Source organism: Lolium rigidum, chromosome 6, assembly GCF_022539505.1.
Source record: "Lolium rigidum isolate FL_2022 chromosome 6, APGP_CSIRO_Lrig_0.1, whole genome shotgun sequence".
Lineage (NCBI taxonomy): Eukaryota > Viridiplantae > Streptophyta > Magnoliopsida > Poales > Poaceae > Lolium > Lolium rigidum.
The window spans coordinates 61241862-61258212 of record NC_061513.1 but is presented as its reverse complement, the minus strand read 5'-3'; positions in this window follow the sequence as shown (position 1 = coordinate 61258212).

Genomic DNA, 16351 nt, shown 5'->3' with positions numbered 1-16351 from the left:
GTAAACAAGTGAATCATATAGCAAAGACTTTTCATGAATAGTACTTCAAGACAAGCATCAATAAGTCTTGCATAAGAGTTAACTCATAAAGCAATAATTCATAGTAAAATCATTGAAGCAACACAAAGGAAGATTAAGTTTCAGCGGTTGCTTTCAACTTGTAACATGTATATCTCATGGATATTGTCAACATAGAGTAATATAATAAGTGCAATATGCAAGTATGTAGAAATCAATGCACAGTTCACACAAGTGTTTGCTTCTTGAGGTGGAGAGAGATAGGTGAACTGACTCAACAATAAAAGTAAAAGAATGGTCCTTCAAAGAGGAAAGCATCGATTGCTATATTTGTGCTAGAGCTTTGATTTTGAAAACAAGAAACAATTTTGTCAACGGTAGTAATAAAGCATATGTATCATGTAAATTATATCTTACAAGTTGCAAGCCTCATGCATAGTATACTAATAGTGCCCGCACCTTGTCCTAATTAGCTTGGACTACCGGGATCATCGCAATGCACATGTTTTAACCAAGTGTCACAAAGGGTACCTCTATGCCGCCTGTACAAAGGTCTAAGGAGAAAGCTCGCATTGGATTTCTCGCTATTGATTATTCTCAACTTAGACATCCATACCGGGACAACATAGACAATAGATAATGGACTCCTCTTTTATGCATAAGCATGTAACAACAATTAATTTTCTCATTTGAGATTGAGGATATTGTCCAAAACTGAAACTTCCACCATGGATCATGGCTTTAGTTAGCGGCCCAATGTTCTTCTCTAACAATATGCACGCTCTAACCATAAGGTGGTAGATCGCTCTTACTTCAGACAATACGAACATGCATAGCAACTCACATGAAATTCAACAAAGAGTAGTTGATGGCGTCCCCAGTGAACATGGTTATTGCACAACAAGCAACTTAATAAGAGATAAAGTGCATAAGTACATATTCAATACCACAATAGTTTTTAAGCTATTTGTCCCATGAGCTATATATTGTAAAGGTGGAGGATAGAAATTTAAAGGTAGCACTCAAGAAATTTACTTTGGAATGGCGGAGAAATACCATGTAGTAGGTAGGTATGGTGGACACAAATGGCATAGTGGTTGGCTCAAGTATTTTGGATGCATGAGAAGTATTCCCTCTCGATACAAGGTTTAGGCTAGCAAGGCTTATTTGAAACAAACACAAGGATGAACCGGTGCAGCAAGACTCACATAAAAGACACATTGTAAACATTATAAGACTCTACACCGTCTTCCTTGTTGTTCAAACTCAATACTAGAAATTATCTAGACCTTAGAGAGACCAAATATGCAAACCAAATTTTAGCATGCTCTATGTATTTCTTCATTAATGGGTGCAAAGTATATGATGCAAGAGCTTAAACATGAGCACAACAATTGCCAAGTATCACATTATCCAAGACATTATAGCAAATTACTACATGTATCATTTTCCAATTCCAACCATATAACAATTTAACGAAGAAGAAACTTCACCATGAATACTATGAGTAGAGCCTAAGGACATACTTGTCCATATGCTACAGCGGAGCGTGTCTCTCTCCCACAAAGTGAATGCTAGGATCCATTTTATTCAAACAAAACAAAAACAAAAACAAACCGACGCTCCAAGCAAAGCACATAAGCTGTGATGGAATAAAAATATAGTTTCAGGGGAGGAACCTGATAATGTTGTCGATGAAGAAGGGGATGCCTTGGGCATCCCCAAGCTTAGACGCTTGAGTCTTCTTGATATATGCAGGGGTGAACCACCGGGGCATCCCCAAGCCTAGAGCTTTCACTCTCCTTGATCATGTTGTATCATCTCCCTCTCTTGATCCTTGAAAACTTCCTCCACACCAAACTTAGAACAACTCATTAGAGGGTTAGTGCATAATCAAAATATACATGTTCAGAGGTGACATAATCATTCTTAACACTTCTGGACATTGCACAAAGCTACTGAAAGTCAATGGAATCGAAATATCCATCGAACATAACAAAACAGGCAATGCGAAATAAAAGGCAGAATCTGTCAAAACAGAACAGTTCGTATTGACGAATTTTATCGAGGCACCAGACTTGCTCAAATGAAAATGCTCAAATCGAATGAAAGTTGCGTACATATCTGAGGATCACTCACGTAAATTGGCATAATTTTCTGACTTACCTACAGAGAAAACAGCCCAGATTCGTGACAGCAAAGAAATCTGTTTCTGCGCAGTAATCCAAATCTAGTATGAACTTTACTATCAACGACTTTACTTGGCACAATAAAACACTAAACTAAGATAAGGAGAGGTTGCTACAGTAGTAAACAACTTCCAAGACAAAAAATAAAAACCAAGTACTGTAGTAAAAACACATGGGTTGTCTCACATAAGCGCTTTTCTTTAACGCCTTTCAGCTAGGCGCAGAAAGTGTGTATCAAGTATTATCAAGAGATGGTGCATCGTTATCATGAGCTCCCCCATCCATAGTGGTACTAAGGGCTTTGTCAATTTTAGGCCTATAATAATACTTCTTTGGTCTAGGCACTTTTGTTGGCGTCAGAAACCCACCGGCGGGCGGCGACGGGCAACACAGTAGAGCCGGGAACAACTTAGGGCTGCGGCTGGCCCTGGTCCCTCCGAGCGACGGCCCGCAAAGCCTCTGGTATACGCTTCCGATGCTGGTGCAAGGGCGTGCCACCTGACCTATACCTGGTCAGGAAGGTGATGGAGATGCCTCGCTTTGTTTCCTGCATGGCATACACGTAAACATTAAATACGAGCCTCGATCGGCTCTCAGGTTATCATGTGAATCAGCTCAAGGAGCCGATCCACCCATGATTCGTACGAGGTACACGAATATATGGTGGTCCTGCTTGATCAAGATAAAGCTAACTCGATCTACGATGATTTGGGGTTTTCACCGCATAATCGGATCATCCTACTCACGATTGGGCCTCGCGGCCACGCACGGTGATCGTAAGCCGATCCTAAACAAGGCCTAAAAACCAACACGAGGTTGATCCCCGGAACATCTCGTTTAGGACTAGCAAACGACACCCTACGTGCCGCTGGATCCTCCAACCCTTTGTAAGGCCTAACTATTGCAGATATTAAACTAATCCTTGTAGAACAAGGAGCAACCGTAACGGATCGGATCTACTGAATAATGATCAAGCGGGGTGCCGCCCCTACACCTAAGATAGGTGTAAGGGTGGCTAGATGCGTAAGGGTTGCACTACGACAGCATATGATACGAAGAACTATGCTAACCCTAACACATCTATGATAACTACGTTGCTCGCCATCAAAAAGGCTTCAGTACGAGCAACGCATGAACAACATTAAGCTTATGCTGCCTAGATCGCAAGATGCGATCTAGGCAGCATGATGCTTACCGGTAGAAACCCTCGAGACGAAGGAGTTAGCGATGCGCCGAGATTGATTTGTGGTTGAACGTTGGTTGTTGTTTATTCCATAAACCCTAGATACATATTTATAGTCCAGGGGACTTTCTAATTTAGGCGTGCACCTAACCGTGCACGGGTCAAACTCTATCTTCTAATCTAAGATGCGATCTACTATATTACAGATACACGAGCATACTAGCCCAAACGTTGCGCATAAGGCCGATTCATGTATACTCTTCCATGTATAATCTGAAGGAGATATGCCCTAGAGGCAATAATAAAAGTGGTTATTATTTATATCTCTATGTTTATGATAAATGTTTATATGTCATGCTATAATTGTATTAACCGAAACATTAGTACATGTGTGATATGTAGACAACAAGAAGTCCCTAGTATGCCTCTTAAACTAGCTTGTTGATTAATGGATGATTAGTTTCATAATCATGAACATTGGATGTTATTAATAACAAGGTTATATCATTATATGAATGATGTAATGGACACACCCAATTAAGCGTAGCATAAGATCTCGTCATTAAGTTATTTGCTATAAGCTTTCGATACATAGTTACCTAGTCCTTATGACCATGAGATCATATAAATCACTTATACCGGAAAGGTACTTTGATTACACCAAACACCACTGCGTAAATGGGTGGCTATAAAGGTGGGATTAAGTATCCGGAAAGTATGAGTTGAGACATATGGATCAACAGTGGGATTTGTCCATCCCGATGACGGATAGATATACTCTGGGCCCTCTCGGTGGAATGTCGTCTAATGTCTTGCAAGCATATGAATGTGTTCATAAGAGACCACATACCACGGTACGAGTAAAGAGTACTTGTCAGGAGACGAGGTTGAACAAGGTATAGAATGATACCGAAGATCAAACCTCGGACAAGTAAAATATCGCGAGACAAAAGGAATTTGGTAATATATGGGAATGGTTCATTCGATCACTAAAGTCATCGTTGAATATGTGGGAGCCATTATGGATCTCCGGATCCCGCTATTGGTTATTGGTCGGAGTGAGTACTCAACCATGTCCGCATAGTTCGCGAACCGTAGGGTGACACACTTAAAGTTGGATGTTGAAATGGTAGAACTTGAATATGGAATGGAGTTGGAATATTTGTTCGGAGTCCGGATGTGATCCCGGACATCACGAGGAGTTCCGGAATGGTCCGGAGAATAAGATTCATATATAGGATGTCATTTTATGTGAATAAAATGACGCGGAAGGTTCTATGGAAGGTTCTAGAAGGTTCTAGAAAAGTCCGGAAGAAACCACCAAGGAAGGTGGAGTCCACAAGGGACTCCACCTCCATGGCCGGCCAACCCTAGTGGGGGAGGAGTCCCAAGTGGACTCCCCTTAGGGGGCCGGCCACCCCCACATGGGAGGTGGGAATCCCACCTTTGGGTGGGAGTCCTAGTTGGGCTAGGTTTGCCCCCTCCTATGGAAGGTTTTGGTTTTGGGTCTTATTCGAAGACTTGGACACCAACACTTGGGATCCACCTATATAATGAGGGGCCAAGGGAGGGGGCCGGCCACCCCTAAGACCAAGGTGGCCGCACCCCTATAGTGGCCGGCGCCCCCCCTCTCCCCAAACCCTAGCCGCCCGCTCCTCCACATCCCGCATAGCTTAGCGAAGCTCCGCCGGATTTCTACACCGCCACCGACACCACGCCGTCGTGCTGTCGGATTCAAGAGGAGCTACTACTTCCGCTGCCCGCTGGAACGGGGAGGTGGACGTCGTCTTCATCAACAACCGAACGTGTGACCGAGTACGGAGGTGCTGCCTGTTCGTGGCGCCGGAACCGATCGTGATCAAGATCTTCTACGCGCTTTTGCAAGCGGCAAGTGAACGTCTACCGCAGCAACAAGAGCCTCAACTTGTAGGCTTTGGAATCTCTTCAAGGGTGAGACTCGATACCCCCTCGTTGCTACCGTCTTCTAGATTGCATCTTGGCTTGGATTGCGTGTTCGCGGTAGGAAAAATTTTGTTTTCTATGCAACGTTATCCTACAGTGGTATCAGAGCCGTGTCTATGCATAGATGGTTGCACGAGTAGAACACAATGGTTTGTGGGCGTTGATGCTCTTGTTATCTTTAGTTGAGTACTTTGCATCTTTATGGCATAGTGGGATGAAGCGGCTCGGACTAACTTTACATGACCGCGTTCATGAGACTTGTTCCTCGTTCGACATGCAACTTGTATTGCATAAGAGGCTTTGCGGGTGTCTGTCTCTCCTACTATAGTAAAGATTCAATTTACTCTTCTATTGACAACATTAGTATCAACGTTGTGGTTCATGTTCGTAGGTAGATTAGATCTATATCGAAAACCCTAAACCACGTAAAATATGCAAACCAAATTAGAGAGCGTCTAACTTGTTTTTGCAGGGGTTTGGTGATGTGATATGGCCATAATGTGATGATGAATATGTATGAGATGATCATTATTGTATTGTGGCAACCGGCAGGAGCCTTATGGTTGTCTTTAAATTTCATGTTGAGTAGTATTTCAAAGTAGTTGTAATAGTTGCTACATGGAGGACAATCATGAAGACGGCGCCATTGACCTTGGTGCTTCGCCGACGATGATGGAGATCATGCCCGAAGATGATAGAAATCATGTCCGTGCTTTGGAGATGAAGATCAAAGGCGCAAAGACAAAAGGGCCATATCATATCACATATGAACTGCATGTGATGTTAATCCTTTTATGCATCTTATTTTGCTTAGATCGCGACGGTAGCATTATAAGATGATCCCTCACTAAAATCTCAAGATAATAAAGTGTTCATCCTTAGTAGCACCGTTGCCAAGACTTGTCGTTTCGAAGCATCTCGTGATGATCGGGTGTGATAGAATCAACAAGTGCATACAACGGGTGCAAGCCGGCTTTGCACATGCGGATACTAAGGTGGCCTTGACGAGCCTAGCATGTACGGACATGGTCTCGGAACACGTGATACCGAAAGGTAGAGCATGAATCATATGATTGATATGATGAACACTTTGAGTGTTCGCCATTGAAATTACACCTTGTCTCGTGATGATCGGACTATGGTGTGGTGGATTTGGTTCGTGTGATCACTAAGACAATGCGAGGGATATTGTTTTGAGTGGGAGTTCACCTAGATTTTTAATTATATTGAATTAAAATTTGAACTCAATTTGTCATAAACTTAGTCTAAACTATTGCAAATATATGTTGTAGAGATGGCGTCCCCAATCAATTTTAACCAGTTCCTAGAGAAAGAAAAGCTTAAGAGCAACGGTAGCAACTTCACCGATCGGTTCCGTCATGTGAGGATCTTCCTCTCTCGGCGGAAATCTGCAATATGTGCTTGATGCACCGCTAGGTGACCCTCCTGCGAAACTGAAACCGATGAAGTAAAAGTCTGTTTACGAGACTCGGAAAACTCGGTACTCTCAAGTTCAGTGTGCCATCCTGTGCAGTCTGGAATCCGATCTTCAAAAACGTTTTGAGCACCACGATCCTCATGAGTTGATGAAAGAATTGAAGACTATTTTCGAGACTCATGCGGCCGTGGAATGCTATGAAGCATCGAAACATTTCTTCAGCTGTATGATGGAAGAAGGCAGCTCCATTAGTGAGCACATGCTCGCCATGACCGGGCATGCGAAGAAACTCAGTGACTTGGGAATAGTGATTCCTAACGGATCGGGGATTAATCGTGTCCTTCAATCACCGCCACCAAGTTACAAGAACTTTGTGATGAACTACAATATGCGAGAACATGAACAAGGAGTTACCTGAACTCTTTGGCATGCTAAAAGCTGCTGAGATTGAGATCAAGAAAGAGCACCAAGTGTTGATGGTCAACAAGACCACTAGTTTCAAGAAACAGGGCAAGTCTAAGGGAAAATTCAAGAAGGGTGGCAAGAAAGCTGCCACGCCTCCTATGAAACCTAAGAACGGCCCTAAGCCCGATGCTTGAGTGCTATTACGCAAGGAGAAGGGACACCGGAAGCGTAATTGCTCCAAGTATCCGGCTGATCCGAAGAGCGGCCTTGTCAAGAAGAAGAAAGAAGGTATATCCGATATACATGTTATAGATGTTTATCTCACTGGTTCTCGTTCTAGTACCTGGGTATTTGATATCTGGTTCGGTTGCTCATATACGTAACTCGAAACAGGAACTAAAGAATAAACGAAGACTACTGAAAGATGAAGTGACAATGCGCGTTGGAAATGGATCCAAAGTCGATGTGATCGCTGTCGGCACACTTCCTCTACATCTACCTTCGGGATTAGTTTTAAGCCTAAATAATTGTTATTTTGTACCCGCGTTGAGCATGAACATTATATCCGGATCTTGTTTAATGCAAGACGGTTATTCATTCAAGTCTGAGAATAATGGTTGTTCTATTTTTATGAATAATATCTTTTATGGTCGAGCACCACAAAAGAATGGCTTATTTCTGTTAGATCTCGATAGTAGTGATACGCATATACATAACATTGATGCTAAGCGAATTAAATTGAATGATAATTCTACTTATATGTGGCATCTGTCGTCTTGGTCATATTGGAGTGAAGCGCATGAAGAAACTCCATACCGATGGATTACTTGAATCACTTGACTTTGAGTCACTTGATAGATGCGAAGCATGTCTAATGGGAAAAATGACTAAGACTCCATTTTACGGTATGATGGAGCGAGCTACCGACTTATTGGAAATCATACATACCGATGTGTGCGGACCAATGAGTGTAGCATCGCGCGGTGGTTATCGTTATGTTCTAACCTTCACGGATGATCCGAGTAGATATGGGTATATCTATTTCATGAAACATAAATCCGAAACTTTTGAGAAGTTTAAGGAATTCCAAAGTGAAGTAGAAAATCAACGTAACAAGAAGATTAAATTTCTACGATCCGATCGCGGAGGTGAATATCTGAGTTATGAGTTTGGCATGCATTTAAAGAAATGCGGAATACTTTCACAATTGACACCGCCGGGAACACCACAACGAAACGGTGTGTCCGAACGTCGTAATCGAACTCTCTTAGATATGGTTCGTTCTATGATGTCTCTTACTGATTTGCCGTTATCATTTTGGAGTTATGCATTAGAGACAGCCGCATTCACTTTAAATAGAGCACCATCAAAATCCGTAGAAACGACACCGTATGAATTATGGTTTAATAAGAAACCTAAGTCGTCGTTCCTTAAAGTTTGGGGTTGCGAAGCCTATGTAAAAAGGTTACAACCGGACAAGCTAGAACCCAAAGCGGAGAAATGCATCTTCATAGGATACCCTAAGGAAACTATAGGGTACACTTTCTATCACGGATCCGAAGGCAAAATCTTTGTTGCTAAGAACGGAACCTTTCTTGAGAAAGAATTTCTCACTAAAGAAGTGACTGGAAGAAAAGTAGAACTCGATGAGATTAATGAATCTATACTCGTTGATCGGAAGTAGCGCGATGCCGGAAGATGTACACTGTACCGCCTACACCGGCAACAAAGGAAGCTAATGATAATGATCATGAAACTTCGAACGAGGAAACTACTCGAACCTCGCAGATCGACAAGGGAACGTGCCACTCCTGATTGGTATGATCCTTGTCTAAATGTCATGATTGTGGATAACAATGATGAGGACCCTGCGACGTATGAAGAAGCGATGATGAGCCCAGATTCCAACAAATGGCAAGAAGCCATGAAATCCGAAATGGGATCCATGTATGATAACAAAGTATGGACTTTGGTAGACTTACCCGATAGCCGAAAGGCTGTCGAGAATAAATGGATCTTCAAGAGAAAAACAGATGCTTGATGGTAATATTACTTGTCTATAAAGCTCGACTTGTCGCAAAGGGTTTCCGACAAATTCAAGGAATTGACTACGATGAGACTTTCTCACCCGTAGCGAAGCTAAAATCTGTGAGGATTTTGTTAGCAATAGCTGCATTTTTCGATTATGAGATTTGGCGGATGGATGTCAAAACGGCGTTCCTTAATGGAGACATTGAGGAAGAGTTGTATATGGTACAACCCAAAGGTTTTGTTGATCCTAAAAATGCCGACAAAGTATGCAAACTTCAGCGTTCAATCTATGGACTGAAGCAAGCATCGAGAAGTTGGAACCGACGCTTTGATAAGGTGATCAAAGACTTCGGGTTTATACAAGTGTCATGGAGAGGCCTGTATTTACAAGAAAGTGAGTGGGAGCTCGTAGCATTCCTGATATTATATGTAGATGACATATTATTGATCGGGAATGATATAGAACTATTAAGCGATGTAAAAGGTTATTTGAATAACAGTTTTTCAATGAAAGACCTTGGTGAAGCATCGTATATATTAGGCATCAAGATTTATAGAGATAGATCAAGACGCCTAATAGGGCTATCACGAGTACATACCTGGACAAGATTCTAAAGAAGTTTAGAATGGACGAAAGTAAGAAAGGGTTTTTACCTATGTTACCGGGCAAGGTCTTGAGTAAGACTCAAGGACCGGCTACGGCAGAAGAAAGAGAAAGGATGAATCAAATCCCCTATGCTTCGGCGATGAGGCTCTATTATGTATGCCATGCTATGTACAAGACCGGATATAGCGCATGCCGTTAGTTTGACTAGCGAGATATCAAAGTGATCCGGGAATGGAACAACGGACAGCGGTCAAGAATATCCCGAAGTACTTGAAAAGAACTAAGGATATGTTTCTTTGTTATGGAGGTGACCAAGAGCTCGTTGTAACAAGTTACACCGATGCAAGTTGGAACAACGATCCTGATGACTCTAAGTCACAATCCAGGTACGTGTTTATATTGAATGGTGCTGCGATGAAGCTGGGCAAGCTCGAAGCAGTGCACGGTGGCGAAGTCTTCAACAGAATCAAAGTACATAGCGGCTTCAGAGGCTTCATCAGAAGCGGTATGGATGAAGAGGTTCATTGTAGAGCTCGGTGTGGTTCCTAGTGCATTGGACCCATTAATCATTTACTGTGATAACATGGGTGCCATCGCCAATGCACAAGAGCCAAGGTCACACAAGAGGCTGAAGCATATCAAGCTGCGTTACCATTCGATTCGCGAGTACATCGAAGATGGAGAAGTAAAGATTTGCAAAGTACACACCGATCCGAATGTAGCAGATCCGTTGACTAAAGCTCTCCCTAGGGCAAAGCATGACCAACACCAGAATGCCATGGGTGTTAGGTATATTACAATGTAATCTAGATTATTGACTCTAGTGCAAGTGGGAGGCCGAAGGAGATATGCCCTAGAGGCAATAATAAAAGTGGTTATTATTTATATCTCTATGTTTATGATAAATGTTTATATGTCATGCTATAATTGTATTAACCGAAACATTAGTACATGTGTGATATGTAGACAACAAGAAGTCCCTAGTATGCCTCTTAAACTAGCTTGTTGATTAATGGATGATTAGTTTCATAATCATGAACATTGGATGTTATTAATAACAAGGTTATATCATTATATGAATGATGTAATGGACACACCCAATTAAGCGTAGCATAAGATCTCGTCATTAAGTTATTTGCTATAAGCTTTCGATACATAGTTACCTAGTCCTTATGACCATGAGATCATATAAATCACTTATACCGGAAAGGTACTTTGATTACACCAAACACCACTGCGTAAATGGGTGGCTATAAAGGTGGGATTAAGTATCCGGAAAGTATGAGTTGAGACATATGGATCAACGGTGGGATTTGTCCATCCCGATGACGGATAGATATACTCCGGGCCCTCTCGGTGGAATGTCGTCTAATGTCTTGCAAGCATATGAATGTGTTCATAAGAGACCACATACCACGGTACGAGTAAAGAGTACTTGTCAGGAGACGAGGTTGAACAAGGTATAGAATGATACCGAAGATCAAACCTCGGACAAGTAAAATATCGCGAGACAAAAGGAATTTGGTAATATATGGGAATGGTTCATTCGATCACTAAAGTCATCGTTGAATATGTGGGAGCCATTATGGATCTCCAGATCCCGCTATTGGTTATTGGTCGGAGTGAGTACTCAACCATGTCCGCATAGTTCGCGAACCGTAGGGTGACACACTTAAAGTTGGATGTTGAAATGGTAGAACTTGAATATGGAATGGAGTTGGAATATTTGTTCGGAGTCCCGGATGTGATCCCGGACATCACGAGGAGTTCGGAATGGTCCGGAGAATAAGATTCATATATAGGATGTCATTTTATGTGAATAAAATGACGCGGAAGTTCTATGGAAGGTTCTAGAAGGTTCTAGAAAAGTCCGGAAGAAACCACCAAGGAAGGTGGAGTCCACAAGGGACTCCACCTCCATGGCCGGCCAACCCTAGTGGGGGAGGAGTCCCAAGTGGACTCCCCTTAGGGGGCCGGCCACCCCCACATGGGAGGTGGGAATCCCACCTTTGGGTGGGAGTCCTAGTTGGGCTAGGATTGCCCCCTCCTATGGAAGGTTTTGGTTCGGGTCTTATTCGAAGACTTGGACACCACCTCTTGGGGTTCCACCTATATAATGAGGGGCCAAGGGGAGGGGGCCGGCCACCCAAGAACCACCAAGGTGGCCGCACCCCATAGTGGCCGGCGCCCCCTCTCCCCAAACCCTAGCCGCCCGCTCCTCCACATCCCGCATAGCTTAGCGAAGCTCCGCCGGATTTCTACACCGCCACCGACACCACGCCGTCGTGCTTGTCGGATTCAAGAGGAGCTACTACTTCCGCTGCCCGGCTGGAACGGGGAGGTGGACGTCGTCTTCATCAACAACCGAACGTGTGACCGAGTACGGAGGTGCTGCCCGTTCGTGGCGCCGGAACCGATCGTGATCAAGATCTTCTACGCGCTTTTGCAAGCGGCAAGTGAACGTCTACCGCAGCAACAAGAGCCTCAACTTGTAGGCTTTGGAATCTCTTCAAGGGTGAGACTCGATACCCCCCTCGTTGCTACCGTCTTCTAGATTGCATCTTGGCTTGGATTGCGTGTTCGCGGTAGGAAAAATTTTGTTTTCTATGCAACGTTATCCTACATAATCTTCAAACCCATTTTGATCGCGGCCCACCTTTGACTCGGTCAAATTCTGGTGATAACACATGCCCCCCGGTTTTGGAATTGATAATTCCAGAATCACTCTGCTTTCTCTTTGTCGGGTCATGTCGTGGCAGAGCAGAACCGTCGCAGCATCCTTCATCATGATGCTTGTCTTCTCAACTTGTCTGCTGAACTTGATAGCTTCAGCATCACCTCCTCGGAAACTGCAATGGCATTAAATCTCCACTAGGCTCCTTATTATTTAACCGTGCCGATTGGTTAGCCCACTTCATCCCCTTCCTCTGTTCTAGCTATCGGCACCAAAAAACCCTCTCTACTGTAGCAATGTCTTCCTCTTCCTCCGTCTTCTCCGGCCTCTCCCTCCAATCCTTCTCCTCAAGCGAGCCGGAGTGGTACTCCGATCATGTGCCAGAGGGCGACCTGCCTCTGACCGATGGGGAAGACGACCTTAAGTTCCTCATCAAAGGGGAACTGATAAGTGAAAGCGAAGATGACCTCCATCCCTGGGTGAAACCCACCTCCTCCGACGCGAAGGGGGAAGAAGTAGAGGAAGAAGAAGAAAAAGAGGAGGGCGGCCCCTCCTCCCCCGCTAAGCTTCTGCCGGCAAAGCGACTCCGTGCTTGGGCGGACAGCGAAGACGATGATGATGACGAGGAGGAAGAAGAAGAGGATGAGTCTTCCTCCTCCATCGGGTACCCGCCGACGAAGCGCTTCCGCTCTTGGGCGGACAGCGAGGATGATGATGATGACGAGGAAGACGAAGCTCCGGCCGAGGGCTGGGACAGCAGCGACGAGGAGCTTCCTGGGAGCAGCGCCGACGACTTCGACGATGGCGACGATGAGGACAGCGACGACTAGTAGAGTAGGACTAGTAGTAGCAGTGCACTAGGCACCAGATCCCTCTTTTGAGAGCCATCGGCTCTTTCCTGTAAAGCCGCTCCTTTGAATTAATGAAAATTGTTCTTCCAATTCGTCTTTCAATTAATCCAATTTCAATCCTTCCGCTTGCCACACCAAGACCGATAGCAACGTATCGGATTTTTCTTCCTTGGATGCCCATGAAGCCGAACCCAGATATCGATCAGACCGTCAGTCAAGCACTTCTCAAATTTAGACTGTGATATTTCATAATCCTATAGCCGATGACTGTCCCTCGGCTATTTTGAGAATCCAGTCTCCTTCCTTTTCTTGCATCAACAGGACGGTCCAAACCACCGTAAAAGACAACGGCTTCCCTTTCCGGCTCCTCTCCATAGCTTTAGCAGTCCTCTTACGCAAACGGCTTCCAGTTTTCGGAGAAGGTCACGATGCAGGGCCAGCCGATGCAACTCCAATCGGCTCCCAAAAATAGGGCATCTACCAAGCTAGTTGCCCCCCAAGCCTTAATCAAGGCGAGAATATCAGCGAGGATGCACAGATTAAACAAAAGGGCATTGACCTCAGGCAGGAAAAGTCAGCCAAGCTTGTCCCCATTGATCAGCTTTCTTCCACTAAACGCCGATGTTGTAGATGACACACCAACAGCTTAATGATAAAGAGGCTGCCTTGCATGCCAAATTGATGTTACCGCTGAACTGGCGTAAAGGGTTATCGGCTCATTGCAGCCGAGGCTGCTCTTATTGTACGTTCCCTCCAAGGAAACAGAAGTTCTTGAAGCCGAACTGAAAATCTGAACCTTGAGCACATAGCCGGTACTAGAGTCGATGTCCTTGCATCGGCTGTATATCGATTTTTTTTTACGGGGCCGATTTTTCTATCGGCCCCCAATGTTTCACTGCACACATGTTCATCTCCACCTGTTCATCTGATTAGATGCCCCCCGAGCCGAATCTGCCAGGTGACTGCAGATATCGGCTTTGTGGTTAGCCAAGGCACTGTATTTGCCCGTCGACTCCGTTAGGATTCGTGTTGACTCTCATCAGCCGACGTAAAAACTGCTGCCCAGTAGATTGATGTTGAACACAAGCAGAACATGTGGTGAGGATAATTTTGGCCGATTGCTGAAAATCGGCCTCCATATTGATCGAAACGCTCAATAAAGGTCTTGTAATTTTCCTTTATAGATTTTTTGGGGCCGATCACAAGGATCAGCCTCGCCATGTTTGCTCATTGGTTTGCTCTTGCTACTCGGTTAGGCCAGTGGATAAGGCCAGCCTAACCTCATCCTTTATCCTGTCGATGCGCTCGCCGTCGTCCACCTTGAGGGCATCGTTTGATCCTGGAGCACTAAACTCCGTTGGAAGGATGAGCACCATGTTTGTGCCAGCCGATGTTTCATCATCGGCTTTCCTTTGCTTGGGGCGCCACTCCATTTTTTGTGGTCGACCCTCTTCGTCCAGGGTTCGCTGAATTTTAGCGGCCAGATCAGGCCGCGCTTTCCTTAGCGTGTGCAGATATAACCTTTCGGCTTCCTCCAAACCACGCAGTCGCTGAACCCTAAGCTTTTGGGAGCGGCTGAGTCCATCAGGGCACCACCTTGGCCGGTGGTACCTGTCTTCTTCTTCTCCCTCGTCTTCCAAATCCTCGAGATCTTCCAACCGAGGGGACTCAGCGTGTTTGCTTCGAGGCGGGAGAGGCCCTAAGCGTTGGAACACGGACACGTTGGCTGCCTCCTTCTTCTTCTGTTTACATTCTGGGCAATTGCCGATTGTAGGCAATCGGCTCATTCCTGAATCCCAGCAGTGTCTGAAGAAGGGACAGTCCCAGTGCCTGTCCTCGTCGTCTCGCTCCCTTGACTTTTCCTTGGCGCGGCGCTCGTACTCCTCCTCATCGCGATCATGCCGACGATGTCTTCTGGCTTCTCTAGCCAGACGATCTCTTTCATCATCATCGCTGGATCATCTGCGTTGGTCATACTGACTCACATATTTGTTGAGGAGGTGATCAGAGAGAGGTCGCTGATATCTTATGTTCTTCACTTCTCCCTCTGTGACGTAGCGCTTGCCGTCGTGACGGAGCCGATCGCGTGGAGCGGCTTCCTCTGTATCCTTGCTACGAGAGCAGCTGCCCTCGTCTCCATCCTTGCCAGCGTGATGTCCAAGTCCTACCATGTTGATACTGAACGAGGATCCTGGCTGGCAACCTTCAGGGTAAGTGCACTCCACCATGTTAACGGCGGGGAAGGGGTGGGTGTCGACCTTCATGGCGTGCTCGGTTGAAAATCGGACGTCCTTGTTCTATCGCCATTTGGATCTGGCTGACGCCACACCTCGCGGTCGTTGGTGGCATGGGAGAGCGAGTTATGCCATTTGCGGTATGGCTTTCCATTCAGCTCCTGCACCGTGGGGAATTTGAGACCTTCGGGTATCTTCAATTGCTTCTCCTTGAGCGGGAGGTCGAAGATTTGCTCGGTTTTGGTCACGTCAAAATCGAACCCTCGCAGGCGGACCCGGTGGCTTCACCCATTTGCGGGACACGGGGGTTGCCCCCGAGTCCACTCAGCCATTGCTACCTCTTGATCTCCCGCGAGCCTTCATCTTCATCCGCCTCGACCAGGACTACTGCACGCTTGAATTTATCCTAGTACAAGTCCGGGTGGCGCTGTTCATATGGCGACAGTTTCTGAACCATGTGCGCCAGTGAAGGGTAGTCTGCTTGGGAGGCCATGTCCTTGAGTGGCGATGCAAGGCCCGCCACTGCCAACTCGACTGCTTCCTTTTCAATCACGTGAACCGAATAACATCGTTTCCTAAGATTCCTGAAGCGCTGGATGTATTCTGCCACAGTTTCTCCACGCTTCTGACGTATTTGTGCTAGATCGGCAAGGCCAGACTCGGAAGCTTCTGAGTGAAACTGCATGTGGAACTGTTCTTCCAACTGCTTCCAAGTCCGGATCGAGTCTGGTGGCAACGAGGTGTACCACCCGAAAGCCG